The following is a 22,303-nucleotide window of genomic DNA, read 5'->3' on the forward strand; positions in this document are numbered from 1 at the left end:
TTGGCCTGGCTTGATTATCAGCTAAGAAAAGCCTTCTTTTGTGTGTTTCCTTGCATTATATATAAGAAAAAATTATAAAGTATTTGAACTATAATGAAGAGAGCACCTGACTGATTAACCTAAGCTACATGTATTCCAAAGACAATACCAAAGTATATGCAAATAAACCGACATCCCTACAAATAATTTCTTACTGTGCCATTTATTTCTTCTTTAATCAAGGGAATGAAGGTGAAGTAATCCTGTTTGTAAAGAGGTGGCAGTTTACATATTGTATCTGTAAAGGTTAGAGATCTATTAAGTTAATTTGCATAATAGCAAGGTCAGAATAAAGGATTGTTTCATTCCAGGGCCAATGGTTCTTCTCCAAGATGTACTATTTGAAAGGTAGTATAGCACCCTTCATCTGAAGGTATTGTTTGTATTCAGCTCCTTGGCACAAAGAAGAGATACAGATACCAGGGCAGTTGCAGACAGATGATGAGTTTTGGGTCTTAACCTGCTGCCAGTGGAGCCAACAACAAGAAGTTCAACTGGCTTCAGCCCCATAGACTCATACCCTGAAAGATCAACACAGGAAAAAAGAGGTGCATAAAAAGATGCCTAAGAGAAAAAGAGAAAGCAGGTCTGCCCAGCTGTTCTTTGATATAAATACACAATATATTTTAAAATTATGAAAACTAGATGAACAAAGTAGATCATATGGAGAGCTCTCTCATCGTTAAAGTAACTAAAATGGAAGATGGATTTTCAGTTTAGGTGTTAAACTCTGAAATCCTTAAGTTTTTCTCATTACCATGGAATTTGCACATCTGCTATTGTTCAATATTTTCCCAGCCTTCCCTTATATTCTTTTGTATTTACTGACCCTTGTTCAAGAACTGGCCTGTTGTGCAGCAATGCTGAATTTAGGGGCATATTGTTAATCTATAAAATCTGGGAATCTTTCAGCATAATTGGGGATATATGGACAAATAGTATTAATGGTATGTATTATGTATCAAAAGTACCTAAAAGCAAACTGTAGACAAGACAGACACAGATTCTGGTATCTGGTAATCTTTGATTACATTCTTTTGCACAAGTTCCTTGTAAGTACAATAACTTCTTGTTCTCTTAACAAAATATGTTAACTGAATGTCCTTAGTATAGGTACAGTCTTCGCAGAGACCAGATGGAGCAGTGGAGTTTTTCCTCTCCCTAACTCTGTATTTAAAGTTTCCATCCCTCCAGAAATAGCCTTTGAGTTCACATGAGCCCAGCTACCTGGTACTGAGGTTGGGATGTGGGCTTTGGTAAATTGAAGGGAAAACCTAGATGAAAGTGTGTTACAAAAGCTTCCTGTCTTGAAATTCTGCCTTGAAATTATCAAAACCACAGGGCGGTAGATAGAGGCCAGTACAGGATCTCAGCTGCTGAGGTACTCCACTTCCTTTGAGATTATATAGATCAGAAATAGCCTAACTTCTACCACCTTTCCCCGCACTCCCAAATACTTAGTGCAGAATACCAGCATTTTCAGCAAAGTGAAATAAGCCTGAAAAAAATTTGTCACTTACTATGTAAGCAATCACAGGCTGAGTTGCCCCTAAACTCTGAATGATGAAATAATCTGGACATGTGAAAAGCCTCAAAGACCTGTGTCCTTAGAGGTCTGGGCTAGATTTTTATCTTAGATTTCTTAGGCTAATGTAGTTTCTAAGTTCCTTTCCCATGACTTTTCTAGTTCTGATGTTATCTAAGCATATGTGGCATACTTTCCCGTTCAGATCTACGGGTACATAGTTCATTAACTGGTCTCTTATATTTTAGCTACACAACATACTTAAGAATTGTCACGGCTACTTTTGAAGCAAATGGGGATATTGTGGGAGGGAAAGAAAGTGCTTCGTGGGGAGTATTGGGAAAGTTGCTTTTATTAGATGTGGATGTTTGCCAGTAGCTTGTGCTGGCTGTAATTTTCATTTGTTGAAAGGCTTTTACATCCCCTCTCGGCCCACCCCACCCCCCTTTTTTTTTTGTGTGTGTAATTTGGCTTACTAAAAAAAAAACCAAAACAAAATAAACCCCAACCTTATTAAAAATCTAATTAGTACTTTTCATAAATACCCATAAAAGATTTAAACAACTTTATTCTGTCTGAAGAGAAATCTCTTTTTCTGTCCCATGATTTGAAACAATCGCTATATAACAAACAGCAAGAAAACTGGTCACAATGAAAACTTTCCTTAAGATTTATATGGTTGCTCATACTAAACCCTTATGAATTTCTTCCATTTGAATATAATGATGTCGTGCAATTACACGGATTTTTGTTTTCACACAAGGTGCCTCCTTCAGTACTAGGGCATAACATACTTTGAGATTATGCTTTTCTTACAGTATTCATTTTTGGGTCCATTAAACTTAAGCACATCACATTCAAAGTTGGTAAAATGGTGTTTAAACTCCAAGCATCCCATTCACAAAGTGCTTAACATTGTTTGTAAACAGACAAGGTAGGGCAGTACATTAGAATGTAATTGCATGGTCGCTGGGTCTCTGTTTTGCCCATGTGCTAGTGTAACACAAACCACAGTGAGTTGAGGCACAGGAGGGGTATTTCAGTTTCAACTTGCTCTTGGGGTTATGAGTATTCACTACTTTTACTAGAGAAGCACCTACCAGTTCACACATAGTCCTGCAGTGTTAGTTGATTATTGGTATAAGATGGTTTCTGTTCCTTAGAACATACTGTTTTAAGATGAAGTAAGAGACAGAGGGTGGATAAAGGAAACAAAAAGGAGCAGAGGGACACAGCCAGTTATTCATGATTACAATGATAAGCAGAGGTCACAGAACCACAGTTTTGTAAACACCGTGAATCAAATCTCAGAGAACTTTGGAATTTGATTGTTGTTTTTGCTGAAAACAACATTTTTGTAGCCTTAAGTTATTAAATCACTCACTTCTCCCTCTGACAGTGCCAGAGAAGTAGGAAACATGGGCAGTTATCTCAGCATTTTAGCTGGGGAGCTCAAGAAAGTAAAAGGAGTTGAGAGAAGCTCCTAAAAATTTAATACATACAGGAGACAACAGCTGTGTTTATAAAGATATCATGCAATATAAGCTTGCTTCACATATGCATTCAGGCAAACTCAGGGTAACCACTTACTCCACTTGAACATGATTAAATTATTCGTGCTGATAATATTTCCTGTAGCTGGAGAGTTTTATACTCTAAACTGGCTGTAGTTTCTGCCCTCCTTTAGACCACTAGAGTATTCTGCTTAGTTAAAATTGACAGCATCGTTTTAGTCAAGGCTATATTTAAACAAAGAGCAAAATTCTGCATAGCACCCTCCTCTAAATCTGTAGTTGATCCTGTACCTGAATATTGTGTTCACTTTCATTTTGATGGTGTTTTTTGACGGGACTGGCGTCTGCTTTTGTTCTGCTTCTTACAGTTGAGTAGGCAATGAAGGGAACTTTCTGAAATGTAGGTTCAGTTCATGAGTTCTGCCTATAACCACTCACTGCCCCATCCCTGATACTGGATAACCCCAGGGCTAGTGATTTCTAATCCCCTTACTCTTCTTTGCTTCCCATCTGCCACCAAATACTTTGTGGCATTTTGGGTCTCACAGCTCCAAGTTTGGTAGCAAGGGTAATGGATGTATCTGGTACCTGGGTAATAGCAACAAGGTTGGTTATCAGTCTGTTCAGGTATGCTGATGACTATTTTCTATCTGTGCTTCATAATAGAATAGCTCACATTGCAAATACTTCCACTTCAAAGAAAATACATGAATTGGTTATGTAGGAAGAATTGTAATTTACTTTTTTCTTTCCATGGAGGCAAAAGGGATTAAACCTTTTGCAAACATTGTTCCGTATGAACATCTCACATAATTTTTTTTCTTAACATGCTATTAATTCCAGACATGTGAATCCTAGAAATCCATTCTGAAACAACCGAACAATGTTTCAAAACACTCTACATTCACTGTTCTTAACTTCTGAAAAATGAGAGGTTCAGGTCATCAGGCATTAAAGACACACATTTAGGGAATTGATTTCCCACTGAAATCCTTGTGTATCTGAGTCCTATGTAGGTACTTTACTGTCTTTAATTTCAGTAAAAATGATATGCTTTAATGGTGCTGAGATTCTGAGCTTTTCTTCTTGTTGGTCTTTCTACATATTTCGGGGTGAAAAGAAGCCTCTCTTCCAGTGTGAGAACAAACAGAAGTAAACTGCAGAAATCATGGCATGGTAATCCACCCCGGATTAAGCAAGTAGGAATTTAGGGGCGTCTTTGCATGGTGAGGAGACCAGGGGAGCAGTAACATCGTGGTGACCAGTGGTGGTGGTGGTGGGAGCGGGAATGGTGGGTATTTCATAGTGATACACCATAGTAAGATCGTTGTGGGGTGCAGGTTTTCTAGCATGCTCTGGGTATTGCAGAGCAGAGGTTGCATGTTCTGGGCCCTAAATCAGGGTGCAAAAGGAAGCTGTGGAGAGGGGAACAGGGGAAAAGTGCTGGAGAATAAGGAAGAAAACAAAGTTGGCTCCCTTGCGTGTTTACCTATGATTAGGGGTACATGATTGGGGGTTGGGGGAGGTGATGCTTGACTCAAAAGCAAAGCTGCAGAATAGATGGTCCCATTGCCAGTGAACACCTGGCCCATTGAAGGGGACCAGAGCTCCCATGAACTTCAGAGTTTGGGACTGTATCCTCCTCTCCTGTGACAGTGGTTCACAGGCACCTGGCAGGTCTTCAGTTAGGCTGCTTTTGCTGTTTCAACAGACAGAGAACTGACCCAGAATAAGCCCTTTTGTTAACTGCTAATATAAAGGCTTTTATCTTTCACGATGTATGCAATTGTGTTGCTTTCTTGTTAGAATGTGATTCTAGAGAAAGAATTTGAAGGGAGTTGTTAGCATGGGAAGTTACATTTTATAACAACAGTCTTTTAAAACAGTCATTTAAAGCAGATTTTTTAAAGTGATTTTTGAGGAAAGGAGAAAAAACTGTTACTATGGGATAATATAATTGTAACCTTTCCTCATTAGTTGACAGGTGCTGATTTATCTTTATCTGGTGATCTTACAGTAGATTATGTAACAGTGATTATATTTTGGGAGAGAGATGGATTTCTGGATTTATTCAATATGGTCTCAGGGAACTGCTTGCTGTCTGCTGGGTTTGCTCTTTTATTCCAATTTGATGAAAAAGCAGTAGTTACTAAAGAAGCCTGGTGGTTTGGGAACTGTTTAATAAACAGGTTTGTCAAAAAAGAGGTATTTTTTGTACAAAACATTTCATAGAAATGGATTAGTTTCAATTACCTCCTAAACTTAAAAATTGCTCAGAGCATTTTTCAAAATTACCAAGATATTAATTTAATATTTCCAGAATTGGGAAAGCCCTGTCTAATGTTTCAAAATAATTTTGTTTGAAACTATAGTTTATTGACAACATATAATAAAATTTATTAGAAATTGCACATTCAAAATTACCCAAATAGAGTGGCTTGTACCTTGCATCAGCCCGTCCCATTTTGCTTAACCTTTTTGTACAGATTTAAACATTTAAACAAGGGGGGATTTTAATATTTTTTTTAGGTTTTGCCTATACCTCACAGTTTGGAATAAGATTTACTTTAAAAACCTTTCAAAGCTTCTCTCTTTAAGTGGGCCAGTTCCCACTGGTCCTATTAAAATGTAACCACACTGAAAAGAAACCAACAAAAAAGTCTGATTGTTTGTCTATAAATCTACAGCCTTGGGAGATGGGTGAGAGAGGCAGGGGGAGATGGAGAAGGGGAAGGATAGAGAAAATGACCACATGTGTACTCGTGATCTGATACAATGTAAGATAAGTTAATTTAAACTTCATGGCAGCTTTGCTTTGTAGCAGATCAAAGAAACAGAGAAGGGGCCTGAAAACCGGAACTGTAGCTCACAGAAGACTGCTGAATTTGCAGAATAATCTGCCCCAGGATCCAAAGCCAGCTCTGCTTATGCTTCGTCCTGAAGGAACCTGCTTGCTCCAAGTGGAGCTGTGTGCTGGGAGCTCCCCGCGCAGGGCCTGACCCCAGTCTGAAGCCTGAAGTGGATAGAAAGCCTCCCACCGTGCATAGCTCACACTATGAGCCAGAATTGTGATACATTAGTGTTTCCTTTAGGCTTCTTTTGGGCTTTTTTTGATACTCCCAAGTACTGTAACTTCTAGTTATTATTTGGCTATGCTGTGCAATATATCCTGTTTCAAGATGACCTTTTTTTTTTTAGGTGCTCAGGAGGTGTTTTTCAGACGTGAATCAGGCTTCTGCTCTGAGCTGTACTTACATTGCAAAATGCCTTTCTTTCTACTGTTTACAGAGAACTTTGTCCATGCATTTTTACATTAAACGTTTAATATGCTGTCATGGGCAACTCCGTCCCCCAGTTCAGCAAAGCACTTGAGCACTATACATATCCTGCTGACTTCTCAAGCCCAAGTGAAACGTGTTTAAAAGGTTTCCTGAGCTTGGACCACTGCAGGAAAACTGCTGAGAGAGGAAGAGAGGAGAAACTGCAAGCGCAGAAGTAAAGGTGGACTTGTCATTTTGTAGCATGGGATTTGCCCGGTAGATGGCATCTGAAACCCACACACTGTAAACGGCTCCCCACCGAATTTTAATGTCTTTCAATTTGCCTTGCTGAAATGATTTTTAGTTAATACATACCCTATGTTTTCATTAATACTGGCCAAATGAGGTTACTTTGACCTTGATTAATGAAATGTATAATCATTTTGGAAATATTTGGAGTCGGAGACCTGCCAAATACTTTTTTTTTTTTTTTTTTTTTTTTTTTTTTCCCCTCCCGGATCGTGCAGTAATCAATACAACAGAATCTAAATTGCAAATCACGCAAAGCGTATTGCATTGCACACCTCCCTCTTCGCCTCCCTTCCTGCCTCTCCCCGCATAATTTAATCCACCCTGGAAATGATTTGCAGTTGTCAGTACAGGGATGAGGAAACAAGAAGCCAAACTTGCCCTTTCTTGCAACTTTTCAAGGAGAATAAGCAATGCAAATATACAGAAAATCACCGCGCCCACCACACGCGGCATTAGTCAAAAGCCGACCAAGAGCAGCGCTTCTGCTTTGGCACAGCCCCAGCCCGCCCTGGAGACTTTTAACCACCAAAAATATTTGGGAACCTGGAGGCGGAGCAGGTGCCGCGCCGCGCTCTGCCGGCAGGGGGCGCTGCTGCCCCGCGGCCTCGGCCAGCCCCGCTGCCCCCGGCCGGCAGCCGGTCCCGACCCCCGGCGGCCCCGCAGCAAGGACGGTGCCCTTGGGGGGGCTTGGACACGGCCCCGGCAAGGCTCCCCTCCGGTACTGCCCGGGGAGAACACCTAACAGAACAGCAGACTGGTCTGTAAACCAGAAGGCTTTTTTCTTTTCTTTTCTTTTCTTTTCTTTTCTTTTCTTTTCTTTTCTTTTCTTTTCTTTTCTTTTCTTTTCTTTTCTTTTCTTTTCTTTTCTTTTCTTTTCTTTTCTTTTCTTTTCTTTTCTTTTCTTTTTCCTTTTTCTTTTTTCTTTTTCATTTTGTTTTTTTCTTTTTCTTTTCCTTTTCCTTTTTTTTTCTTTTTTCTTTTTCTTTTCCTTTTCCTTTTCCTTTTTCTTTTTCTTTTTCTTTTCCTTTTCCTTTTCCTTTTTCTTTTCCTTTTCCTTTTCCTTTTCCTTTTTCTTTTTCTTTTTCTTTTTCTTTCTTATTTTTTTTTTAAAATACATATATTATTAAACAAAATGGGATTTCTATGTTGTGTGAGGAGGCAGCAACGACTGGCTCCTTTCCTTGTAAAGTTCTCAATATTCTGTAATTTACTGTTGGAATGGGTTTAATACAGAATTTCAGTTATTCTGTAGGAAATGGGCACATCTTGGAAGCAGGTTAGCGGTATTCCTATTTTGCGTGTGGAGTTGGTTGTGTTCTTCTATAAAAATCAAATATTCTCTTGGCTTAACGTTGAAATATGTACTTTAAAGGTGCATGCAAAACCAAGATTTGCTTTTACTGCTCCAGGAGATGTATTCTGCAGTGCTTCTGTGGCTGTGTCATCTCTATGTCTCTGTTTGTCACATTTGTATCACATTTGTATCACATTTAGTGATAATTAACTGATTTGTGAAGCACTTGAGCACATTTTTAACTCCAAACATACAAGCAGCCCTGCTGAAGTCAACAATGCATTCAAGCACGTTAGGTTAATCATGTACTTAAATGCTTGACTGTGGCTTCAGTGACTGTATTACAATGCTTGCAGAGGAACTGTGAAAATTATTAGGTTTAAATACGAGTGAGGAGAGTCCAGGCTGAGATCAAGTCCTGTGCTTCTGGAAGAAGCCAACACTGTGAGGGTCCTGCTGGGCACAGGGTCCTGGGTTAGGGTATCCGAACACAAGGTCAGTGCTGATCTCAGTAGTCTATTTGGAGATTAATGGCACTGTCCTGCTGAAGGGGCTGTCACAGCATGTTGTAAATCCACCGTCTTATCGTATGTAGACCCTAAAGGAGCTGCAAAATGCTTTAAGGGACGCTGCATGTACACTAGTGGCCAACTTTCAGCATGGGATTCCCTGCTTACACACATCCCTCCCACAGCTTCAAATACCATCTGACTTTGTGTAAGCTGATCTGAGATATAAGTCAGATGACATTGATTTAAAAGGATAATCGCTACAGAAGTATTGACCCTCTGCATATGAAAGAACTAAAAGGAACAGCAGGTAACTTGCTGTGTGAAGCCAGCTCCTGGGACATTCACAGGCTTTATATTACCTAAACCTAACCCCTGCTGTGCACTGAGCCCACTCCAGATAAATGACCACCACCTACATGAACATTGTATCATCGGTTCTACAAAGCAGTAGCCTGAATTATGGTGTTATGCTCAAATCTTGATGAAATGTCAGTATTAACCAAACTTGAGGGAAGGTGGAGAGGAAAGAAATTAAGGCAACACAATATGCAGGGAATAACAACAGGTTTTGCGTATGTTTTTTAGCAGCATAGTAATGAATACACTGTGGAGGCAGATGACTGGGGAAAAGCAAGAAGAATCTGCTTGGCCCTGATTTAGAGGTGGACAGAACATGAGGGTCCTCAACTAGATAGTTGGAGCAGTCACAGTAGGCTGAAGTCCCTCCTCGGTCAGCTGAAGGTATTATTGCACCTTAGCAGTTTTGGTAGTGACAGAAAATATTTTCATTGTGTACATAAGATAATGTCCATCCCAGCCCGACTCAACCCAGTCAAATGGCCGGTCTGTGAAAGGGAGGCTGAATCAAATAGACTTAACTCATTACTGGGCTCAGGATTGGGGCCCGTTCTGTTTAGTATCTTTATCAATGATCTGGATGAGGGGAGAGTGCACCCTCAGAAAGGTTGCAGGTTGATACCAAGTTGTGGGGAAGTGTTGATATACTTGAGGGTAGGAAGGATCTGCAGAGAGGTCTGGACAGACTGGACCGTTGGGCCAGGGTCAGTTGTATGAGGTTCAAAAAGGAGAAGTGACAGGTCACAACAACCCCATGCAGTGCTACAGGCTTCGAGAAGAGTGGTTGGAAAGCTGCCTGGCAGAAAAGGACCTGGGGGTGCTGGCTGACAGCCAGCTGAACATGAGCCAGCCGTGTACCCAGGTGACCAAGAAGGTCAGTAGCATCCTGACTTGTATCAGAAACAGAGTGGCCAGCAGGACTAGGGCAGGGATGGTCACCCTGTACTTGGCACTGGTGAGGCCGCACCTTGAATCCTGGGTTCAGTTTTGAGCCCCTCACAAGAAGGTACAAGAGGTACGGAGGCACCCATTTGCAGGCCCTATGAGCTCTCTAGAGGGGCATGCCCCCCTTAGAGGGGCTCATGGGGAATGAAGCTCAAGGGCTGCAGTGACTATGAAATGGTGGGGTTCAAGATTCTTAGGGCAATAAGGAGGGTGCACAGCAAACCCGCTACTGTGGATTTCAGGAGAGCAGACTTTGGGCTCTTCAGGCATCTGCTTGGTAAAATACCATGGGATAAAGCCCTGGAGGGAAGAAGGGCTCAAGAAAGCTGGTTAATATTCAAGGATCACCTCCTCCAAGCTCAGGAGTGATGTGTCCCAACAAAGAGGAAGTCTGGCAAAAAATGCCGGGAGGCTGCACGGATGAAGAAAGAGCTCCTGGAAAAACTCAAACACACAAAGGAAGCCTACAGAGGGTGGAAGCAAGGACAGGTAACCTGGGAGGATTACAGGGAAATTGTCTGAGCAGCCAGGGATCAGGTTAGGAAAGAAAAAGCCCTGATAAAATTAAGTCTGGCCAGGAACATCAAGGGCAACAAGAAAAGCTTCTATAGATACATTGGTAATAAAAGGAAGACTAGGGAAAATGTGGGCCCTTTCCAGAAGGAAACAGGAGACCTGGTTACTTGGGATGTGAAGGCTGATGTACTCAATGACTTTTTTGCCTTGGTAGATAAGGGAAAGAGTGACTGATGCCCTCTACCTGGACTTGTGCAAGGAATTTGACACTGTTCTACACGACACCTCCTCTCTAAACTGGAAAAGTGGATTTGACAGATGGACCACTCAGTGGATAAAGAATTGGCTGGATGGTCTTACTCAAAGACTTGCGGTCAATCGCTCAATGTCCAAGTGGAGACCAGTGATGAGTGGCATTTCTCAGGGGTCAGTACTGGGACTGGTGCTGTATAACATCTTTGCTGGAGGACTGAGTGCACCCTCAGCAAGTTTGCTGACCATACTTAAGCTGTGTGGTGCAGTCGACATACTGGAGGGAAGGGATGCCATCCAGAAGGACCTTGGCAAGCTTGAGAGGTGGGCCCATGTGAACTTTATGAGGTTCAACAAGGCCAAGTGCAAGGTCCTGCGCCTGGGTTGGGCCAATCGCAAGCACAAATACAGCCTGGGCAGAGAATGGATTGAAAGCGGCCCTGAGGAGACAGGCTTGGGGTTGTTGGTGGACAAGAAGCACAACATGACCTGGCAATGTGTGCTTGCAGCCCAGAAAGCCAACCGAATCCAGGGCTGCATTAAGAGAAGCATGGCCAACAGGCTGAACAAGGTGATCCTCCCTCTCTACTCTGTGCTGATGAGAATGTACCTGGAGTGCTGTGTTCAGCTCCAGGGCATCCCAACATAAGATGGACATGGACCTGTTGGAGTGAGTCTAGAGAAGGGCCACAAAGATGATCAGAGGCTGGAGCACCTCTCCTATGAAGCCAGGCTGAGGGAGCTGGGGTTGTTCAGCCTGGAGAAGAGCAGGCTCCAGGGACACCTTATAGCAGCTGCCAGTACCTAAAGGGGGCCTACAGGAAAGGTGGGGAGGGGCTTCTTACAAGGGCATGTAGTGATAGGATGGGGGAGGTGGGTGGGGTGGGGTGCAGCATGGCTTTAAACTGAAAGAGGGTAGATTTAGATTCACTATTAGGAAGAAATTCTTCACTGTGAGGGCGGTGAGGCACTGGCACAGGTTGCCCAGAGCAGCTGTGGCTGCCCCATCCCTGGCAGTGCTCAAGGCCAGGCTCTGGATGGGGCTGTGAGCAACCTGGGCTGGTGGGAGGTGTCCCTGCCCATGGCAGGGGGTTGGAAGCTGGAACTAGATGATCTTTAAGGTGTCTTCCAACCCAAACCATTCTATGATTCTATGATTATAAGAAAGACATTGAGGTGCTGGAGTGTGTCCAAAGAAGGGCAACAAAGTGGGTGAAGGGTCTGGAGCACAAGTCTTATGAGGAACAGCTGAGGGATCTGGGGTGGTTTAGCCTGGAGAAAAGGAGGTTGTAGTCCTTGTCGCTCTACAAATACCTGAAGACATTTATAGTAAGGTGGGTGTCAGTCTCTTCTCCCAAGTAACAAGTGATAGGACAAGACGAAATGGCCTCAAGTTGTGCCAGGAGAGGTTTAGTTTGGATATTAGGAAAAATTTCTTCACCAAAAGGGTGGTGAACAGGCTGCCCAGGGAAGCGGTTGAGTCACCATCCCTGGAGGTATTTAGGAGATGTGTAGATGTGGTGCTTAGGGACATGGATTAGTGGTGGACTTGCCAGTGCTAGGTTAATGGTTGAATTTGATGATCTTAATGATTCTATGATTCTGTGGTTATACTGGATGCTTTTAAATTTAGTCAGAGACAGGCATCTGGTAAACGTCACTAAACTTGTTTTGTTATTGGAAAACTATTTCTTGCATATTGTTTTCTACTACATTAAAGTTAGCTCATAAGGTAAATTAGAAACACACTTGAAATATTTTGCTTTGTAGATAAACACACAAAACAACAAAAATGCTAAATAGCTTTAACAAATATATTTTTAGTGAAGTTATTGAGTACAGTCTTCTGATGCAAATGGATAGCTTGAAACCCACAAACCTCACCTTCTGCTTCTACTTCTATTTTTGACAGAATATTTTGCTTAGAAAGTGCAATCAGATTATTTTCCCTTTCACAGAGCTGAAAAGCCAAGCAAAACTCCTAAGGGAGTTCATTTCAGTGATGTGTAAAGTGACCAGAACCTTTTTTTTTTTCTCCTTAATTTCAAGGTAGTACAATATGTAAATTGGCCAGAATACTCTGGAGAATTTCTTTTGGGAGTTCTTCTGAAACCTATGATGTCTCACACTTTTGATTCCCTTTTGTCTGCAACTGCATGTGCAGCACAGTTCTACAGCCTCTGTCCTGCTCCCTGACTGCTATATTTTTTAACCTAATTCCAGGCACCTACCCTGCAGAGATTCTTTTTTCTTTCTGAGCTGATTGTCCAGGGTCCCTTTCCAGTCAATGGAAACAAGAAAAAGGCATTTAAAGGTAGGGATAAGTCACCTTACTGTAATGCAAAAAATTAAATTAGGTAGAATGCTTTTGATTTAACAGGAAATGTGAAGTGTTGCAGGTTCAAGGCACGGAGAATCAGGGAAATTAGGATTTCAGCATTCTGGTTTCCTTTCTTTCTGCAAAGGCCATGCATTTGACTACTGCTTCCTTACAGCTGTTGTGAAAACATAATTCATTGATAACTCTGAGGTGTTTGGACAGTGAGGTCACACTAGCTAGGTAAGCACAGGGATGTTTAGGCAGCTAAAACATTCAGAATGAATCACAAGTCTGTGCATCAAAAATAAGGTTCATTAATCTTGGAACTGAAATTTAACTCATGTGCTCAGTGAATAGACAGTCTGATTTTAACAATGTCATTGCCTCTCTGTTCTTTCCTTGAGGACAGGCAGAAATTCAAGACAGCCCATCTTCCCAAACTGTGGGCAATCAGGGAGAGAAAATGCTGCTCTGAGATCCCCAGATTCTCCATCATGCACACCGCGCTGCCAGGGTGTTAGCAAGTCAGCATTCCTGTACTGTGTTAGAAGAAAAATGTTTCCCTCACATCATTGAGGCATAAGATGAAACACAGTCTTTTGTGGAAGATACATGACTAAATGCCATGAGATCTGTGATCTCTTTCCACCTCTCCCTCAAGTCTCTGCAGCTTATGTTTTCAGATATGAGTGACTAGAGTTAAGTACCTAAACCTTTAGGCAGAGAACACAGACAAATGACTGTTTTTTTTAGGACTGCTCAGTCACTAAAGCCAAGTTTGAAAATTAAACATGTAACTTGTTAATGTTTGGAATTTGTCATGAAAGCTGAAGGAAGGCACTGTACAAGTGCCAAGAATAACTATTCCGTAAGTATAACTATTACAGTGCCAGAAAAAGAATATTCTGAAAGGTCTGCAGCCTATTTATTATTTTTTTGGAAGTATAGAAAGGCATCAGTAATCACAAAATGCCTCTAAAATCTCCTTGAAGTGCTATAAAGACACAAAAATACAGCTCAGCTAAACCTGGAGTGGTTCAGCCAATAAGATATGCAAAGCCTGACTTCCAGCAGATTCAGGTTTATTACAGCCTCAGCTAACTCATCCACTGAGAATCTCACTTTCCTGGCCCACCTGGTAAAGCTGCTGTATGTGGACCACGAAGTGTCCCAGATCACATCTCAGTTGTTCTTAATGTGCATTTTGGCCATCACAGGGGACCGTGCTAATTGGTTAAGTATGTTCTAGTGTCTGGCCACCAGCTGCCAGACACAACATTGCACAGTGCTGCCTTAATGCTGCTTGTTACAATCAGTTAATTTGTCTGGATTACGAACTCTTCTGCCATCAGGAAGCGAAAAGCACTTTAAAGCTATTTCAATCTGTCTGCTCTGCCTTCCCCTGTCAAAAAGTCTAATTTGCAATTAGGAATTTCAGCAGCACTTTCTTGTGCTCAGAAAGCAGCGGAGCAAAGCTTCCAGAGAGATTTATTTCCCATAGAAATAGAGGTATCAGCGATTCCCAAGAAGCCGGTCTTTCTCAGAAGTTAGTAAATTGTTAGTATTGTTGTCATTGATGGAGCTATAAATGTACACAGAGCTGAGTTGTCTCATCCAGAAGAGAGGAGCGTGGTCACAGGTGCCTCACATGGCCGGTCCTTCCCTGGGGCTGAGCCCAGCGATGAGGTAGGAGGTGGCAGCACTGCCGGAGGGGGGTCGGGGAAGAGCTCTCTGCTGGGAAGCCCCAGGCTCAGGGTAGTCCTGTCCTTTATGATGCCCTAATGACGTGCTGGCTAGTGTAACAAAGGGATGAAATGTGTCAAATCCTCCTTGCTTCCTTTGGGACTTGCTGCCAGAGGTCTCCCTCTGCGCTTGTAGCTGTGCCTTTGCTTTTTAAGTCATGGTCCTCGGAGCTGAGCTTCCTAATTTATAAGACCCTAATTCAGGAAGATGCTGAATTACCTCCTAGAAAAATTTTGATTTTCTATGGTTCCCATCTACTTCTCCTGAAACCAGCAATGCCTTTGAAATGATGGCCTTTGTTTATTAGTTCTGTTGTCACTGTTATTGGTACATGCAAATTCCTTCCAAATGAGCGACGCGTACTTCTAACAGTGTTGTTCTGTAATTAAATCCTGGGGCCATGCTTTCTAAGGGATTTCAATCCAACGAGTAATTACTCATTGAAATAGTCTTTAAATAAAGAAGACAGGCATACTGCATAAACACAGAAGGTAGGAATCATATTCTCACAGGTAAAAGTCATTTTAACTGTCCCTTTCTGAGTTAGTTGCCTTGAGCCCTTTGATAGTCAATGGTGGGAAATGAACTATTTCAGGGTGCAATGCCTCAGCCTTAAGCAGACATCTGAAACAGATCGGATAATTAGTCAATGGAGGGAAATGAACTATTTCAGGGTGCAATGCCTCAGCCTTAAGCAGACATCTGAAACAGATCAGATAATTCATGCCCTAAAAGTACCTATTTCACTCCAGTGACTATAATGGGAGTGCAGGATAACTAGATCAAATGTAGACGTCTACACTGTAAATACCTAAAATTAAGTGAAAAGAATCTTACAGTGAATATATTTTGGGGTGAAAAGCCAGCATCTTTCTCCCCAGGTTACAGGGCAGCTACAACGGAGTCCACTGCTAAGCCCCGAATTCTGTTAACTGCCCCCTTTTCTCTGGTGTTAAGCCATCCTTCCAGTGCCCTTCTGGGTCCTGGGGCTGAGAGCAGAGGGGCTGCATGGGGTGTCAGCTGCCACCAGCGTCCTCAGTTCTTCCCCAGGAGGAGTTTGATGGCTGGAGGTCCCTTCTCCTTTGTTTTGGGGTCAGTTTCAGTTTATGTTTGTCTGTTTTCTTAATACAGCCAGCATTAGATGGGCTTTCTTTTATTTAGTTGTTGTTCAGTTTTGTGGTGTCTTTGTTATAGGTAAACTGGTTTAGACAGTTGCATGCCTGCAGTCACCACTGACTGACCACTGGGATTTGTGTTTACAGACTGGGACCTCCAGTACCATCCTGTATTTGCATTCTTGCAAACTGTATTTTATTCTAGGATCACAGGTAGTTTAATCTACATAGAAAATCTACTTGGTATCACTATAAACTAGAGCTAACCCAAAGCAAACCTGACTGCTGGACATTTCCTACCCCAGTTAAATAAAACAAGCTAATCATCAACCTCGGCCAGGACAAGCCCAAACAAATCTTGACACCCTTTTCTATCAGGTCAATAAAAAACGTGTGGCCTTTTACTAGGAATGGCAAAAAAATCATATTTACTGGGCTACACCAAACACCATCCACAAGCTGGCTGTGTTTGCACAGTGCTGTGCCTCATCTGTTCTGCTCCAGAAGCTGTGTAGCTGTGTTGACACTGCTGCGCTAATACAGCTATACGACCGCTCAGCAGCGTTTAGCTTGTGTCTGTCCAACTCAGCACATGGACAGAGAGAGCTTCCATCTGTTTCCATCCATCTTTAGATGCAGGTCCGCAGCCTGTCTGTCTCGTGTAAAAATGCAAGCAAGTAAGCAGAAAAAGATTCTTGAAGTGTTTCTTATAGCGATGGCTTAGTGTTTAGGAAAGCCACTGAAGTAATTCTAAATGCCTGGATATTTGAAAACAGCTGAACAACAAATGCCCTGAGCACTGGCCACCTTGAAAGTGATTTCAGTCAGGCATTGGGTAACTGAGGAACACAGATCACTAGGCCCTTTATAAAAATCTCAACTCAAATATTTGTGCTTCCACTTATTCATTAGCAAAAATCAAGGAACTATTAAAAAAATCAGGTACACAGCAAGTTCTTTAGCAATTATAATTCCCAATGTACTGGCATGATATTTCCTAAATGCGATTTTAGGATGGCTGTACTGACAAATTAGGAATCTTTCTAATTGTTTAAATGACTCCTCGCCACAAATCAGAACAGAATACATATTCTAGTAAGTTGATTATTACCATCTATTTGAGTATTTCACAGTCCACTTAGTCCTCTGATAGAGTTCCCTGAAAGATCTCCCCCTCACATTTCTTCCTGTCTAGCGGATTGTTCTAAGAAATGTTTTAACACCGCAGCAGGTGATAAAATATTTCTGGTAATCCTTTAAGATGAATTATAAGCTCCTGGGCAGATGTGTTGACTTTCATTTAAAGGACAAAATATGGCCAAATTCAACAACCATGGAAAAGTAGCAGCCACCGGACAGTATATGGATAGATACACTAAAGGGACTGGTAGTTTCGCTCTGATTTGCATTTGTGGGATTCAGCTGACTACATACATATCATATAGGTGACTACATTTCAGCTGGTCACCTAGGCTCTTTTCCAGATCAATGTAAAGAAATGGTAGCTTCTAATATGAGTCATCACATGAAGAGGGCTTCTAAAACAAACCAGGCAAGTCATGCTCCACGTGTTCCTTTTTTTTTTTTCTTCTCTTCGCTATCATGGGAGGCTCCAATGACTAGCTTAGATGTAGATGACATCTAAAGTTAGATTACATAAATCCTATATGCAACATAAGGGCACTGCCTCATAGCTAGAGTTTGCAATGTTGCACATGGAGTCTCATAAAGTGCTGAACATATACGACACTGAAGCTGAGGTGTACATCTTCACTTTAAAAGACTAAATCAGATAAAACCACCACAGACACATGGTGCAAACACAGAACTGAGGCAAGCTCATCCTGCCAATTCAAATGTAATGCTTTTTCCTTTGAAAGGGATGACTTTGTGCCAGTGGACTCTATTCCAGAGCACAAATGGAGTCATGTTATTCTCTTCTTACAGTGGACTCGGTAATGACTGTCATTTCCAAGTGGCAAGGAGCCGATGTAAATACCATATAATTTTTTTCTAACGACAGAAGTACAGTCACGTGGTCTTGTCTGACCCAGATCAAATATTTACTGTTTGGTAATGCATGTATCAGTTTCAACGAAGGTGGAACCAAGGGTGTGCTGTAAGGGCTTTTATTCCTGAGCAATGACATACTGCCATCTGGCTCATCTTCTGACTGATCTGTGCTGGCAGACCCCATTCTGAAAAGTGAACAAACCTTATCAGGCACAGACATATTTCTGTTCACTGATCACAGTTACCTGCTTTACTCTCATTTGTGCTGTCTGACATGTCTTTCACCCCAAGGAGAGCTCCTTTCAGATGTTACCTGGGGAATGAAGCTAACATGCTGGCATCTTCTAGCACTGATGCTTGTTTCCATAACAAGCTTCAGACTCTGAGATGGTTGCTAGTTTGAAAGCCTTATTGTCCTGATAAATGTTTCTAGCCCATGTTAAATGGGCTGTGAGTTTGATCCAGATGGCTTGCTGGATACATCTTTGAGGTCGAATGCTGCTGACACTTGAGCCAGTAATGTGCATGAGCTACAGCATCTGGGATCAAAACCATAATTCGCTTGTCAATAAGACCAGGCCTCTGCTAGTTGGTGGTGGTTTTGCAGCATGAATTTCTGACTTGATATATACAGTAACCAAAAGAGAACTACTTTTGTGTGGTAACTTGAGATAGTGATACAAACCATTTGAAAATATTCTCCCTTCCTTCCTTCCTTCTTTTCCCTTGTACTCATGAAGGTCAACAGCTACATCAAGCAAAGCTGAATGAGCTTCCTATAAGTGGATGATGACATTTCTCATTAATGCTGGGACAGATTTCCCAGAGTTATACACATTTTTAAATCAACTGGGAGATTTTTGTTCAGACTGAATAATAAGGCAGCACACTTAAAAATAAAATAAAGCAGAATATAAAATTGGGCTAGGAAACCCAATGTTGTTTGCTGTCAGACATAATTCATTTTGCCAGAAGGGGAGATGTCAAACAGAGCTTTGGTGAGGACAGCAGAAATGTTTTCAGTCAACAGTCAGAGTAGAAATCCTTAGCAAGTTCACTTTGATTGAGATTGCACCTTTCTTCCAGTAGTCTAACAAAAGAATGCATAGAGAGTAAGTGATGTGAGACAAAACAATATTTAAATCATAATAGTAAAGAACATTTGCAAAGTACAATTCTAATTCATAATTTTGTGATTGCACAACAGGAAGCAATTTAGATAGTGCATCCTTCCTGTCTGGGAGAAGCAGCTTTCTGTGTGACTAGCGAGGCTATTTAGAACAGTTAGCATTTTAAATATGAAAAACTTACTAAACTGATTTAGTCAGGGGTGGTCATACTTCCTGGGAAGAGTAGACAGTTGCTAAGACTGGCCTTCTTTAGGAAGTGCTGCAAAATCTGGCCCTTTTTAAAATAGACCTTCTACCACAGCTAAAATACCACTTATAACTCTGCATGTCCACCTATGTACCAGCTTTTCCAAGGGTCATCAGCTTTCCAAATACTAATCATAAACCTTGAAAAAAATCAGCAAAATAACCAGTCAAGCAAGATACTTGTGTCCCAGGCAAGAATAAATAGAAGTTCCATAGATATCATGGCACTTTTGCTGTTACTAATGATATATGGAAGATGTTTCAAATATTGCAATGTACAGTAATAAGATACTCAAAATTTTTTCAGTGAATGTTTTTAGCTGTATCTTTCCACTGTGTGTTAGAAATTCAAATTCTGCTCAGGGAGGAGAACTGACAAGGCAGCCAAACAATTCATTCATATGTATTTTTTTCTTAGTTAAGAAAACATAACTAAGCTGGTCCTCCATTATTTTTGGAACTTCTAGCATTACAGATGGGGTCTATGAAATGTGCTTGGATTTGGTTACCTGTCATTTGGTGATACTTTCTAGAAAAACTGCCAGCAACAAGCAGTATTCTGTATTTCTTCCCTGAAATTAGTCAAGGCACTTAAGCTGACTCATGCGATACAGATAACTGATATCAATGAAAGTTATGTATAAATAAGAGTTTTAAGTACAAGTATTAGATACGGTGAAAGGTCAGTTTTGGTGCCTTATCATCTGAATATTTTGCACATGGATATAGGGTTGATTCTGTAATATGCTTTCAAGTACTTGTTTTCACAGAATCACAGAAGTGTTGAGGTTGGAAGGAGCCTCTGGAAGTCACCTGGTCCAACCCCTCTGCTACAGCAGGGCCATCTAGAGCCAGCTGCCCAGGACCATGTCCAGATGGCTTTTTAATATCTCCAGGGATGAAGACTCCACCACCTTCCTGGGCAACCTGTGCCAGTGCTCAGTCACCCTCACACTGAAAAAGTGTTCCCTGATGTTCAGCGGGAACGTTCTGTGTTTCAGTTTGTGCCCATGGCCTCTGGTCCTGGCACTGGGCTCCACTGAAAAGAGCCTGGATCCATACTCTTTGCAACCCCCCTTCAGGTATTTATAGCCACTGATAAGGTACCCCTGAGCCTTTTCTTCTCCAGGCTGAACAGTCCCAGCTCTCTCAGCCTTTCCTTGTCAGAGAGATATTCCAGTTACTTCATCTTCTTCATGGGTCTTGGTTATGTTGTCATACTAAAGACAGTATGTCCCTGTCTTTATTGTGCTGGGGAGCCAAGAACTGGACACAGCTGTCCAGATGAGACCTCACCAGGGCTGAGTAGAGGGAAAAGATCACCTCCCTCGACCTTCTGGCAATGCTTTATCTAATGCAGCTCAGGATACCAGTGGCCTTCTTTGCAGCAAGGGCCCACTGCTGGCTTATCTTCAAACTGGTGTCCACCAGGACCCCCAGAAACTTTTCTTCAAAGCTGCTTTCCAGCTGGGTGGCCCCCAGAATACACTAGTGCCTGGGATTGTTCTTCCCCATGCGCAGGACTTTGCACTTCCCTTTGTTGAACTATCAATACCTTTTTCAAACTACTTAAGTAATAAAGCTCCCATCATCTCCCTTGTGGAAACTACTGCATGATCTAATAGATCTCACTGTTTAAAAGTCTTTTCTCACTATTTTGGCAAGACATTAATTCCACAACTAATACTATTGGCAGCAGCTTCAGGATGAAATGGAAAGACAGGATAAAGTGGGAACAGTGAGAACAGAAAATTATTTCTTAATTTTGCTCTAGGCAGTGTTTCTGCCTGCTTCTCATGTAAGCAGAAAGGGGATTAACCTGTGCCCATTTCTTTTTCAGATACAACAAAGGTAAATTGTGAAATAAGCCTGTAATGATTCTCCATTTGCTTACCTCCAGACATACTCTTTCCAGCTAAATATTCAACTTTCAACGTAAGGATCAGAATTAAGTTGGTTTGCACTTAAAATAATAGCCTTTATCAGAGTAACCAGAAAAAAGAATATTCTCTTCTAGCAACGGTAGTATGGCAGAGTCCTGTGTTATAACCATGACTGGTTATAGTCAAATCTTGCAATCCTGAACCAGGAAGGGTACTCATTAAATAGCATGCATACACAGCAAGTTGTGCTTTATATACCTTTGTCCACTGGCAAAGATATTTTATTCTAACTCCTGCATGTGAACAGGCCCACTGAAATTAATAGTATTAGTTGCATGCTTAGGATAAATCTTGTTCACAGGTGCTTCTTTAGGTGTAGCTACTACCTTGCATGATCAAGCTCTCCCAATAAATCTTGCTTTTTTTGAAGGGACTATATCGCTGTTGACTTCAGTTGAAATGGAGGTAAAAGAATGATATTGTACTTGTATACAGTGATGAAGTAAGTGAGTCTTCAGTGAATAAGACCCCCTAAACATTTCAACTACTCACATTGTGGTGGGGGCTTGATGAGAAAAAGGGGTGTTGCTTCTGTTTCAAAGACCTCAGTGAAAGCTCACAAACAAGGAGCTACAACATATAATATCCATTATGCATTCCTCCTCCAGTAGAAACACAGGAGATAGCCTCTTCAGTGATGGCACAGCATTAGTCCTTTAAACATCACTCTCGGATCAGTCGTAAGTAACTCAATTGTCTTGTTACAGCACTTCTGTCTTCCTTTCAGGCACCAAATGCAACTCTTTCTTTGGGTCTTGCTCTTCGTACTCTGCAAAAATGTTATCTGTTCTATGCCCTTTTTTAAACTTCACATTTCTGACAGGTGTGAGCGTTTCCACATGAAAAAGTCTGACTGTGTTCTCCTACACCTGGTCCTTCAGTTGCACATTGAAGTGGGGAACAGATGCCAGGTTCTTCTCTCAGGAATCCAAAACCTGTATTCTGTTTTACACTTCCTCAGTGTACACTGCTGCACTTTTTTCCTCTCAGATAGCCAAATTGCAACTTTCCAATTTTCTTAGCCTTTTTCCCAAGATAAGGAGCCTCACTTGTGCGGCAAAGCACTTTGTCTTCGTCAGTCCCCAAACACAATGGATTAAAAGTTTGATAAAAAATACTAGTTACCATTTGTACCTCTGAATTTAAAAATACTGTCATTATCAGCAGTGTCACCATCAGCCTTCCTAGAGGTCAGGTATCAAGATTAAGTCTTTTCTTAGTGTTTTGGGGGCACCCATCAATAATGAACAACTTTCTCCTGAGATCC

This window comes from Falco biarmicus, chromosome 2 (genome assembly GCF_023638135.1).
Source record: "Falco biarmicus isolate bFalBia1 chromosome 2, bFalBia1.pri, whole genome shotgun sequence".
Lineage (NCBI taxonomy): Eukaryota > Metazoa > Chordata > Aves > Falconiformes > Falconidae > Falco > Falco biarmicus.